Here is a 13110-nt window from a genome sequence, read left to right as displayed (position 1 = left end):
CGTTTATGTAGGCCTACATTGAACAAATATGACATGCAGACACAAACGTGGCACGGTATGCCCTGTCGCTGTACCTGCACTAGAGCACCGTAAAATCCGACTACAAACACACCTCTGACGTGTCAACAGCTGCTGTATTCTTCTGGCTTAGTCACAAGCAATTTACAACTTTCACAGAACAATGGTCTATCTGTAAGCGTGTGTCGCCATGTTCAAGTCGTTGGGCGGATTGTTGATTCTTCATGTATTGTTAGTGTAATTACATTGTTGGGTGAACTGGTTGTGGGCTAGTCCAGCTGTAAAGCAGGAGCTTTGGCGGCGGCGGGAATGACGTCAGCCACGGGGCTGAGGACATTTCTGGAGCAAGGGGGCGAGTTAGTTCCTGCCTGAGACCCGCTCGAGCACCTGCCCTCACCTCTACCTTAGCGTGGCTCCTCAACGTGGCTCCATTAGTGATGAAGGCTGTCCTGAATTACGTTCTTTCTCAAGACCCAGTTGTAAAGCGAGGAACGTCGGCGTACATTGATGACATCCTTATCGTACATTGATGACATCTTTATCAATGAAGATGTTGTTACGGCCAGCCATGTCAGAGGACACCTGCAGAGTTTTGGGCTGACAAGCAAACCACCTGAACGGCTTGTTGATGGTGCACGAGTGTTAGGCCTTAAGATCTGGGGGAGTACGGAGCACTCTTCTGGAAAAGAGATAACGAGGTGGCTGACGTGCCAAACAACCTCACGCGTAGGTTCGTTTTTTCCTACTGTTGCAAGCTGGTTGGCTACTACCCTGTGTGCGGATGGCTGCGGGTGGCGACGGCCTTCATCAAGCGAAGAGCCAACGACTTCACAGAAAAATGGGACGATATCACCTGTGGAGAAATAAGGACGCTCCTCGAAGAAGTTGTCAAAGAATTCAGGAAAAGTAATCCCGTGCAAGGACGATGGAACGCCAGCAGCGACAAGGCCAGGGTTTGGGTGGATGCCAGTTCTATAGTGTTTGGTGTGGCTATAGAGATAGACGGGAGCATCGTTGAAGACGGCAGCTGGTTGCGTAAGGACGAAGCCAGCAATATCAATATGGCGGAGTTAGACGCTGTCATCAAACGGCTGAACCTCACGCTGGTTTGGAGGATCAAGAAGGTGGAAGTGCTCACGCTGGTTTGGAGGATCAAGAAGGTGGAAGTGCTCACAGACTCGTCAACGGTACAACGCTGGATCTCTGATGGCATCTCGGAAAGGAGCAGACTTAAGACCAAAGGGGCAAGCGAGATGCTTATTCGAAGAAGAATTGAGATAGTGCTGTCGCTGATCGAGGAGTGCGGCCTTCATCTGTCTGTTACCCTCGTACCTTCCATCAACAACAGGGTAGACAGTCTGACGCGTGTGCCGCAGCGTTGGTTGAAAGCTTCCGCCACCTACCCTACAGCTGAGTATGCTGTATGTGCCGCCAGCAGCGAGGTAACCAACACTGACAAAATCACGGAAATTCATCACGCTACAAGTCATCCGGGGTAAAGCACACACTTTACTTCATGAAGCGAGTAATTCCTGAGGTTACCAAGCGGCAGGTGCACGCTGTTGTCGCCATCTGTAACGTGTGCCAGTCTGTCGATCCTGCGCCGGTGAAGTGGCGGAAAGGAGACCTAAGCGTAGAGAAAGTGTGGCACAGAGTGGGCATGGACATAACTCATTGTGGTGGTCGACACTACCTGACCCTCATCGATTGCGGGCCGTCACGTTTTGCTATCTGGTGCAAGTTGAGACCCCAGACCAGCGAAAGCATGATCAAACAGTTGGAGGCTGTGTTCTATGAGCGCGGGGCGCCTGCGGAGCTGCTAGCAGACAACGACATTGCCTTCCGTAACCGACTGTTTTGCGAAGAGATGGTCTGTGTGCGTCTCCGCTTTCGCTGTGCTCACTTGCCATCTGGCAATGGCATAATCATAAGATGCCATCGCACGGTAAAGGTTATCGCCGCGAGAAAAGACTGTTCTGTGGCAAAGGCGGTGTATCTTTACAACTTGATGCCTCAAGATCTTACGTCGTCAGCAGCGCCAGCGAACATGCTGTATCAGTATCAAGTAAGAGTTCGCGAAGTGGATCTGAGTGAGGAGAGTGAATCGGAAGTTGAAGGCCCATACCAAGCTGGAGACAAGGTGTGGATAAGGCCTCCAAAGGTACGTTGTGATGAGCGACACAGGACGGGCACGATAACTAGAGTTCTCTCACATCAAGCTGTAGAAGTCAACGGAGTTTCCCGCCAAGTGAAGGATCTTCACCTCCACACTTCCCAGAAAGAAGCTGAAGCGACCATGGACGAAAAGGACGAGGAGCTCTACATTACTCTTAATAACCAGGGCAAGGATGGAGATGATCGCGCCTCTGACGCAAATGATGATTCGGACCATGACGCCGCGGTTGATGGGCCGGAACGTACGCTGCCGCGGCGGTTATCAAGGACTATGAAGTCTCGTGTGTGTAGATTGTGTAAATGAGATTCATAGGGGAATGTAAGCGTGTGTCGCCATATTCAAGTCGTTGTGCGGATTGTTGATTCTTCATGTATTATTAGTGTAATTACATTGTTGGGGTGAACTGGTTGTGGGCTAGTCCAGCTGTAAAGCAGGAGCTTTGGCGGCGGCGGGAGTGACGTCAGCCACAGAGGTGAGGACATTCCTGGAGCAAGGGGGCGAGTTAGTTCCTGCCTGAGACCCGCTCGAGCACTTGCCCTCACCTATACCTGAGCAGCCACTCCGCTCGGTGCCTTTGCTGTTTCCCCGACTGTAGACGTGCTGCCTTCATATTATTTGTTTTAATTAAAGAGGAAAATCTGACAAGACTTCTTTCTTTACTGCCACACTATCTACTGCTCATCTTTTTGTTTTATTATATCAATTGTTGTTACAACTCCAAAGCATAGGAGCGCACACGGTAAATGAAGTAAAATCTCAACAAATATAGCTATCCTTCATTCGGGCAGCCGATTCACTACAGAAGTGTGAAAATAAAAAGTAAATAAATAAAATTGAATAAAATAAAGCATTGCCAACTACTACATCCGCTCCGAAGTTCCGAATTCGTTTAGATTCCCCTCCTTCCAAGAAATAACCCAGGAACATTACGTAACATACTGCTTACACACTTGGCTTGTAGAACATTAAAGTGCAAGCAAACTTACTTTTTTTTTCTTATAACTCAATCCTGCTTTACAATATTAAATGCTTTATAATATAATGTGATTAAAGGCATCATAATAATATAACCTTAGTAAGAATGTAATAGACCTCTACTGAGAATCGCCGTAGCCATTCAGGAAGATCCCCTCATAAACACACACTCAAATAACCGTGACAGTGTAGAGCGTGCTGTATAGAAATGTATATCGTGTGAGTACAGACGGGAAAATAGATAAATAAATAAATAACTCTCCCTACCCGTATACAAGAATGAGTTCAGTGTCACATGACCTCAGCCTATCACAGATTGCTATAACCATATAAAAACTGTAAAGCATAGCTCTCCATCTCCACTTCCACCATCAACATTGCGCAATACTCCACAACCACCAAACCAAGACTGTCTTTTGCCCCTCCTCAGCCACCAAACTTGTGTGGGACAGCTCTCCACTACTACCACCAACATCAATAGGACTGCATGAAGCAGCCCGTCACCACCACCAACGTATGTGGAACGACTCTCCACCACCACCACCACTAAGGCGGGTATCACACTAGCACTTGAACCGTCGGGCTTCCTTCAAAGTAATATTTATAAAGTTCGATCTCAAATCATACAAATATCTATAAAATATATGTTCATCACCTATGCATAAAAGCTAAGCAAGTGAGAAATTATTAAAGAGTGAAAATTATCATAAATATACACAATGAAGAACCAGCTGAGTAGGTCCAGACATGTTATGACTCCTGTCTTACATGTATTTTTCAAACCATGTTAGTGACGAACAGTATGTCCAATCCAGAGGGAAGAATAAGAGAGGTTATCCCTCACTGAAATGGTGACGAACCTGCCAGTCTTATAGGAAGTGAATTCTTCAGATTTCAAGAGCCTAGGACAGGATGCTGATTTCATCAATATTCATTATACCTAAACCAAAAATTCCAAGGCAGAATCTAAATTCAATCCTGCGAGGACTAACATTAACCTAATCTTGCAGGGGTCCAACCTAATTCTGTGAGACCCTACCTTAATCTGATGTAATCCGGCAGTGTAACCATAATCTAGCGTAATTTAACCTATTCTTTCATCTGCTTAACAAGTTATATTAATGTTAGTAAGTCACCGGCATCGTTGGAAAACACTCCATCGGTTCGAAACAAGTCTGCCATAGTTATTGATACAAGTCGAAGAATGACGGCGCCGGACGGTAGAAGGTCGTCTGTGTGTGTGCTAGTCGACGCAGGTTCAAAGGATTGATCCCAGTTGATGCTAGCATCCTATGTCAGAAGACTGAGTGTCGACAGTCTACAGAAATACGATTTAGGGATGGGCCTACACTACCACAAGCACTTTATATATATATATATATATATATATATATATATATATATATATATATATATATATATATATATATATATATATATATATATATATATATATATATATATATATATAAGGGGCACCAGCCAAGGGCAACAAAATTAGAAGCAAAAATGCCCACTAAGATGCAAGATCCTAAAACACGTCTCCACCACTACCACCAGTCATGCTAGGACAGCCCTCCACCAACACCAACCATGCTATGTGGGTTTCCACCTCCACCACCAACAACAACACTGCCTGGAACAACCAGTACTGTTAAGGCGTTCCGTCACCACCTCCACCTCAACTACCAACATTGTGTTAGATAGCCATCATCCATCACCAACATAGGCACTGGTACTGCCACAAGTACTACCATAACCACTATCAACACAAGTGATACTAGAACCTTTCGCTACCATCAAAGAAAGCAATTACCTCATCACCATTTATGTATACTACTACCACCACCAACATCGCAAGCACTAATACATACACCGACACCACCTACTAAAAAAAAACATCACCGAAAGAACCGTGCTACTGTAACTACACTCACTATTATAAGCACTACTACAACCACAACCACCACCACCAACACCAAGAACAACAACACAAGACTTCGGACCGGCAATTCTTCCCTGCCTCGACTTTCAAGACAGGAAACTTATTTACACATCACGTCACTTCATATTCCTTACATTAAGAGTCATTACCATGACATTCTCATTTTCGAATGATTAAGGAGTAAGTTGTACAAATATATTTACTTATCACTGCGTATATGAATATATACAATAAGCTGGGTTCAGATAACTACTCTCTCTCTCTCTCTCTCTCTCTCTCTCTCTCTCTCTCTCTCTCTCTCTCTCTCTCTGTGTGTGTGTGTGTGTGTGTGTGTGTGTGTGTGTGTGTGAAGAGTTGGCAGGAGAGGTGCATGCGTACGCGCCCACACACATATTTTTTATAATCACACACAAGCACACACACTTATTCAGTCTTCTCTGCACGTGCTCACATGTTCGCTTGCTCTCCCATCTTTCCTTCCTCCTCCTTCTCCCCCTCTTCCTTTCTCCCTCTGACCTTGAGTTACACATCCACGCTGATCACGACTTTCTTCCTCGATCAAATAAGTGAGTATAAATCTTGTCGCCTCCGCGTCCCAACTCACTGAATGCTTTTCACCAACAACTTTAACACAATTTGTTTCCTTCTCTAGAGGACTTCCTCCCTCACCCTTTGGCTAAACATCAAACACTGTTTCTCGAAGTAAGCTGTGCAAGAGAGAGAGAGAGAGAGAGAGAGAGAGAGAGAGAGAGAGAGAGAGAGAGAGAGAGAGAGAGAGAGAGAGAGAGAGAGAGAGAGAGAGAGAGAGAGAGAGAGAGAGAGAGAGAGAGAGAGAGAGAGAGAGATAACAGTAACGTTGACCGGGATATATAGGCGGAGATACTGTTCATTTCTTTTTATTGGAGGTTTTTGTTACAATACATTCGTCGTTCCTTTTGTTATATATTATTTACTGATACCCTCACAGATATTCTAAAATTTAACATTATAACTTTCTTTCAAGCGTCAGTGTAAACTTCTTTTTTTTTAGCATTTTTTCAGACCATTAAGTCAAATTTATTTTATTCTTTTATATATTTCATGATTTTTTCCCATGCGCCTGTACTTAATTAAAAGTGAGAAATTAAAACAATAATAGAGGTCTCTCTCTCTATCCATTTCACCACACCCCAATTAACCAAAGCTCTATCCCTGTTATGTCTAGACATGCCTTCCCTCCTATCATCCTCGTCCTTCACCTCCTATTCGAGCCTCCAATGTTCTGCTGAAGAGGATACTTCGAGCAAACCTTCCTATTAATTTTTCTTGATGTTCGGTTTGATGCTTGTTTTTTTTTTTTTCTTCTTCTTCTATGTGGGGATCTAACAGAATAATGAAAATACTTAAATGAAAGGCAGCACACAAGTTTGATAAAATGTAACGCATACACGCTCTGAATGTCAAGGTGATATTGTCGCCTTAGCAAACTTCAGGTTGAGGAACATAGAAAAAATAAATAAATAACTTTGAACTCATTCAAGAAACTAAGGAGGAAGACAAATTTAGAAACAAAAAAGGGCAAACGTCTTACAGCACAACAATCTAAAAACTGGGAGAACAAAAAGGCAAGCTAATGATTTCTTGCCTTAGACATGGAAAGGAGCACAAACCCTAAATATCGACTCACTCTTAGTACGCCAAAGCTCAGCCTGTAGGGTGGCAACTAACTTTTTCCACCATCCACTATGGCACCACCACAAGACAGCCTCTTCACCACGGATGAACACCAAATGCCACACTGCAACACCAAGATAAAGAAAGGTTGGAGTTGTGAAATAGTTATTTGTGTATAGATTGTTATTTGTATATTTATTTTCCTACAAGACGCAAAGTCAAATTTTAAAATTAATATGCATTTTGTAGATTTTTTGGGGAAAAAATATCAGACTCCCACGATACATTAAGTGATCAAACAAAAACAGATTACTTTATGCACTGGAGCTTTTGGGTGTGTCTGCTGATATTTTCTCAGTTCCTGGTGTCAAGCAGACCAAAGCTGTGTTTGATTACATTACCCAATACAATAAGGAAGGCTTTACACACCTGAGTGGCCTCACCTCCCTAAACCCGATATCTTGATGCTGACGAGAACAGCATCAGAGTGGAAAGTGTCCAGCCGGTGAAGTGCAGTGACGAACTGGAAAGCGAGAAAGGGGTAAGTGTGCAAGAGGAGAGGAACATTAACAATAAGTGGGGCGAGAGAAAGACGTAACTAAGAAAGTCCCCCCTCCCCCCCTCTCTCTCTCTCTCTCTCTCTCTCTCTCTCTCTAGTGCGGCCGCGCGCGCGCTCAATGCAATACTTTGGGTGGACGCCACCTGACACCTGACCAATAGCAGGCTAATCGAGCCTATTAACGTTCACTAACTTGGTTAATAGAGGGTTTTAATTGGACTTTTTTTTTTTTAACCAAACATTTTTCTTTTTTCCACACAAAACTTGGTGATGTGATGTCATGAATTTCTTGACAAAAAAAAAAAAAAAAGAAGTAAATATAAACATTGGTAGTCCATGTAAGGAATGAAATGACAAAGACTTTAAGAGAAGGAGGAAACAATTACACGCTGTCCTACTTAACATTTAATTTTCATCACAGCAACCAGCACTTCTGAGACCCAATTTCAAAATGCAGCACAATAGTCTGGCAATTGTAGAACTGCTGGCAGACACTAAACTCGTGTACTCATTAGTACATAAAACAGCATTGAGGGGTGCCCAAGACACCTTGATAATATGACTCGCTAGGACACAATTTCCTTACGACACGTAATACAAGTTTGTCATCATCACCAGTGAGAAGAAACGCATCAGCACAAACTTGACAAACATTTATAACAACACAGGAACAGAAAAAAAAAAAGTACGCAAATTAAAGGCACCAAATACGAGACAATGAACCAAGAAAACAGTACACACAAAACCATGATTTTTATGGAACAGGTAACAATTGCATTAATACCCAGTATTGTATCATTCCATATCTATTTTCGTACAATTATAATTATCTATCTGTCTACGTATTAGTTATCTGTAACTAGAAATCGTACATTATCATTATTAGTTTTTTAACATAACACCTGGTAGCTATTTATACGAAAGAAAAATACGAAGTGAAGAAAACAGTATGCGTATAAAACTAACTGTTCTTAGCGTAACTGTTGTCAGAAACTTCTCAGGAGATAATAAGAAGAATGACATACTCGAAGTTATATCTTACAACTTTCCGTTCACAGGATGGGCCACGAACTCTCACACACTCCAGCCGTCACAGTAGAGCAGCTCTTTAGCATTCCGATTCATCGTGTTACTGGTGATCTCCTGCTGAATTCATCCCAAGACAATACATTCTAGAATGTCACGGTATCCCTACAACAAACATCATCGAGACACAATGTAACAATATTCACCATTCCCCGTAATAGCTGTAGCAGCTTGATGCAACAGTTGTATAGGGATCTAGAATGCCGTTCGTTCATACTTGACTCACCATTCACTGTTCATGTACTATCTACATTCGCTGCTCCCGGCACTCAGCACACGGGAACACGTATCAAAACCAAAACTTAACCCTTAGATATGACTATATACACAATAATCAGGGTACACACACTGGTACACACTTACCCTCTTACACCATCCACCGTGACACAGGAGCATCTCTACAACTACACTCCACCAGCACATTGTAGCAAAAATCTACACATAGCTGAGGCCACGCAGAACACACAAGGGCTGTGCTTTTCCGGAGATGGTAATGACAGAAACTTAACATATAATTATTGAAATTCTATCATTCCCGGAACATTTACTGACACAAGCATTGCAATAAACGTATCTAAAAACAGTGGAATATCGAAATCATGTTCATTTCCCGCTAACGCGGTACAGCTATATAAATATGGGTATTTTTTCATTTATTTTTTCAATGAAATTTGCTTGTCGGAGGGTGGAAGTTAAGTATAAGACAAATTCTTCAAAGACACTCATAACCCCCCCCCCCCTCTCTCTCTCTCTCTCTCTCTCTCTCTCTCTCTCTCTCTCTCTCTCTCTCTCTCTCTCTCTCTCTCTCTCTCTCATCATTTATCTATGAACAAAAGCAACGCGCGAGAGGAGACAATGAACACACAAAATTCACATCAGACACACATTTCAAATAAGAAAGGCATTCACAATATACATGTTCACAACGGGACATATTTACAACTAAACATCAAATCAACTCAGGCCCATTACGTACAAGACAAAGCTACAAATACATTGCATAACTTTTATGTTGGACGGTTCACCGTCACCAATGGTCGCCTCTTATCACACCCTAAGCCCCTGAAATGCTATGAAAATTTTGCCATTAGTGATCAATGACATGAAATAAGAAAGACCTCATCGCATTCATTACTATTAGTCTTTTGCTTTCCGCTTTTTACCTAAGACTCTTCTTACGTCTGTCCGTCTTTCTATGTGCCAGTCCAACGATCCCTCATGGGGTGGTCCAGACAAGTACCACACACTCATACCCACCTTCACACTCATAGCCCCGTCTCTCCCTGATGGAAAGGGACTCGTGCACCACCCTACTGCACCCAGCAAGCAAGGCAAAGCGCAGCTGGCCACAAACTTCCAAAGCAAGGCCTGACAGTATACATTGGTTTACCCCTGCCCTTTCACAATAAGACTGTTCCCTTTCCTGCACCTAGTCCGACCTTACATGGTCCTTAAAAATAGGCGTAAACTCTTCCAGCCATGAAAAATTCCTCTACCAATATACTTAACCTTACATTCCTCCCGTTTGCCAGATGCCCTGACCTTTTCTTACGATCGACTCTCTTCGTATTACTTCACCTATCTCCCCATTGTCCCTTCACGAGCTCAAAGTCCCCTACAGTCAGTCTACAATGTCTTGCTTCTGCAAATAATGTTGAAAGATTCCATTTGCTTTCTGTATATCAGAACCTAATTCTGTTTTTAGTCTCGAGGGTTAACAGTATCACGTCTTATCCTTGATATACACAATTTTTATATAATCATAACATCTAGTAGTCAATTTTATTCTCATCGAGACAATAAACATTTTGAAATCAACGAAATGAACTGTATTTTTTCTCGTTCTACTTTACACTGCTTGTTATGCAATGCATCAGAGGTTTAATCTACAAGATTTAATAAGATATCACCTTTATTGGACAAGTGCTAAGAATCAAGTATTCGTTGAAGCTAAGATAATGCCAGTGAAAGAGCGATAGTGATGAGTGGTGGAGAAGTGGGTAGTGGAGGTGGTGAGGGAGGTTGTGCGAGGGTGCTGCTTGTGTTAGAACATAAGAACATAAGACAATAAGAGAACCAGCGAGAAGTCTTCAGCTCTATACGTGGCAGTCCCTGTATGGAAGAACAATGATGATCCATACATTTGTCTTATTTTCTTTTAAAGTTTCTTTATGACTCAGCACTAACAATCTGATTACTTGATCTATTCCATAATTATAAATGTGTTGAGTATGGTGGAGAAAGAGTATGGTGACAGTGGTAGATAAATGGAAGTGATAGCGGCACGCCGTCCCTTGAGGCTCCTTTGGTTTTCTGGCTAACTACACGGGGAACGAAACTTATAAGATTTTGATACCTATTTGATTATTTATTTATTTTTTTTTTTTTCACAACGGAAAACTCATTTAACATTTTTCCTATTCACTGCATGTACCGAAATAATAAAAACTTATTCAATTTAAGATATACATTTTATCATTTATTTAACTTATTGTTTATTTATTTATTCGTTCATTCATTTATCTATTCAGCCATTTTATTTTACTTCACATGTTATTTATTCATATATATATATATATATATATATATATATATATATATATATATATATATATATATATATATATATATATATATATATATATATATATATATATATATATATATATATATATATATATATAATTTATTATTTATCTATCTACTTATTTGATAAATTTCATTCATTTATTGTAATTTTATACCTCATTTATTTATTTATTTATTTATTTGTTTTATTACTTTTTGGCAAGTTGCTTTGTGCATCACGCTGGAGAAAAGAACGTGTGATACCTCGTCTTTCTCATGAGGTTAAGGAGGCATCGCGACAGTGCGTGAGAGGGACAAGTTGACATACGAACACCAGGCAGCGAGTCGCCGACGCAGACTCAGTTGTCACCAGCCAGAAAGCAGCACCTGAGTCACTCAGTACTAATCAAACAGTACATTGATCCATTAAGTATCAAACAAGCAACACACACACACACACACACACACACACACACACACACACTAGGCTTACCTGTGTCATCCTGAAGTGACGCTCCTTCACTCATTGTTTCTGGGATTGTGGAAACACTTGCGAGGCTGCCACAGACTCCCTCCACAGGTAAGCAGACATTCTCGTATGCTTTTTTTTTTAGTTCCGAGTAACCACACAACCTCCCGCTACACTGATCACCAGATTCACTATTCAAGAGAAGAGTATTTTCTTTCTCTATCATTCATAGCGAGGAACCACCGTGAGGAACTACTGACACCGAAACCAGCAGCGCGTAACGATCATACACACTCAAACCCGAATGAGTGAAAGGGAAGAGGAAGAGCGAAGCAGCTTAACATGTTCCCCCAACCTCTTCCACCCTCGGACTGGATCCCGCCAGCAGTAGTCACCCTATTGACGCCAGGTTAGCGTTCTCTCTCTCTCTCTCTCTCTCTCTCTCTCTCTCTCTCCATTCCCAACATTTAACACATGCTAGTAGCAACACAGCTTCTCTTTCTTGTCACCCCCAACACCCGCGCCACCCACTCCAGTTTTCTTGCCTCTGCCATGCCACCTCTGATCATCCATTCTTCAGCACTCCTCCAGCCATCCAGTAAGCGTGATTAAAATGGACACTCGTCTCAAAATAAATAAAGGAACATTAGAAAGGTAAAAGTTAGGAAGAGTGTTTTAGTCTTGGAAGGAAGTGGCGTAGATGAGCTTTTGGAATGAAGACATGGAGGTGAATGCATAAGCTGTGACATCACTTGTAGTCTACGGATGGATCCATTCACCGACGCACACACACACACATATATATATATATATATATATATATATATATATATATATATATATATATATATATATATATATATATATATATATATATATATATATATATATATATATATATATATATATATATATATATATATATATATATATATATATATATATATATATATATATATATATATATATATATATATATATATATATATATATATATATATATATATATATATATATATATATATATATATATATATATATATATATATATATATATATATATATATATATATATATATATATATATATATACGAGTATATATATATACACTAAACAGACCAGTGTACACACACTCAAAAAAGTATCCCTACAGTGGGGCCCGACGAGTTTCACATTGAACAACCTGGCAGTCTCGGCAGGGTTGGTAAAGCGTGTCGGTGTCCGGCTTGCCAAATAGGACCTGGCAGAAACATGCATGGGAGAAGTAGTGAACATAAATAATATCAATGTGTATCGATCTAGCTAACTATAAATTGCTTCATTTACGAGTGCATGGGGAATTATAGCTATTATCTATCTGAGTATCTACTTGGGTATCATCTAGCTAACTACATATTGCTTCATTTACAAGTGCCGTTCCCTTGATTCATACAGGTACAGCTGCACTAAACACACGCAGGGATACCAGCATGAATAGCCTGTTATCAATGGTTCCGTCCTTGGTGTCAGTTTGTTTCGTGTTGAATGTATAACAATACTTTTTTTTTTTTTTTAATGTGTGCATGTGCACCGTTGTCTTTTCCTTCTTTATAACAATCAATGAATAGATATAATTAATATCTAGCTGTCTCTGTCTTCATCACAAACAACTATTATGTAC

At 41.0% G+C, this 13110-nt stretch overlaps 1 long non-coding RNA gene across 3 annotated transcripts in view; it reads right to left on the bottom strand.

The window, feature by feature from the left end:
- Positions 1-11847, bottom strand: part of LOC135116304 (uncharacterized) — a 24885-nt gene extending 13038 nt beyond the window's left edge. The window contains exons 1-4 of one of the 3 annotated variants that reach the window (XR_010276234.1): positions 11474-11847; positions 7197-7290; positions 6781-6891; positions 5972-6475 (exon numbers count right to left, since the gene is read on the bottom strand). This is a non-coding gene — a long non-coding RNA (uncharacterized LOC135116304). Of the gene's footprint in view, positions 1-5970; positions 6892-7196; positions 7291-11473 lie in introns of those variants that run through there. The other 2 variants (XR_010276235.1, XR_010276233.1) reach the window with 2 other exon arrangements.
- Positions 11848-13110: the final 1263 nt, after the last annotated feature.

This window comes from Scylla paramamosain, chromosome 31 (genome assembly GCF_035594125.1).
Source record: "Scylla paramamosain isolate STU-SP2022 chromosome 31, ASM3559412v1, whole genome shotgun sequence".
NCBI lineage: Eukaryota > Metazoa > Arthropoda > Malacostraca > Decapoda > Portunidae > Scylla > Scylla paramamosain.
The sequence above is the reverse complement of the archived record's forward strand: the minus strand, read 5'-3'. Positions and strand labels throughout refer to the sequence as shown.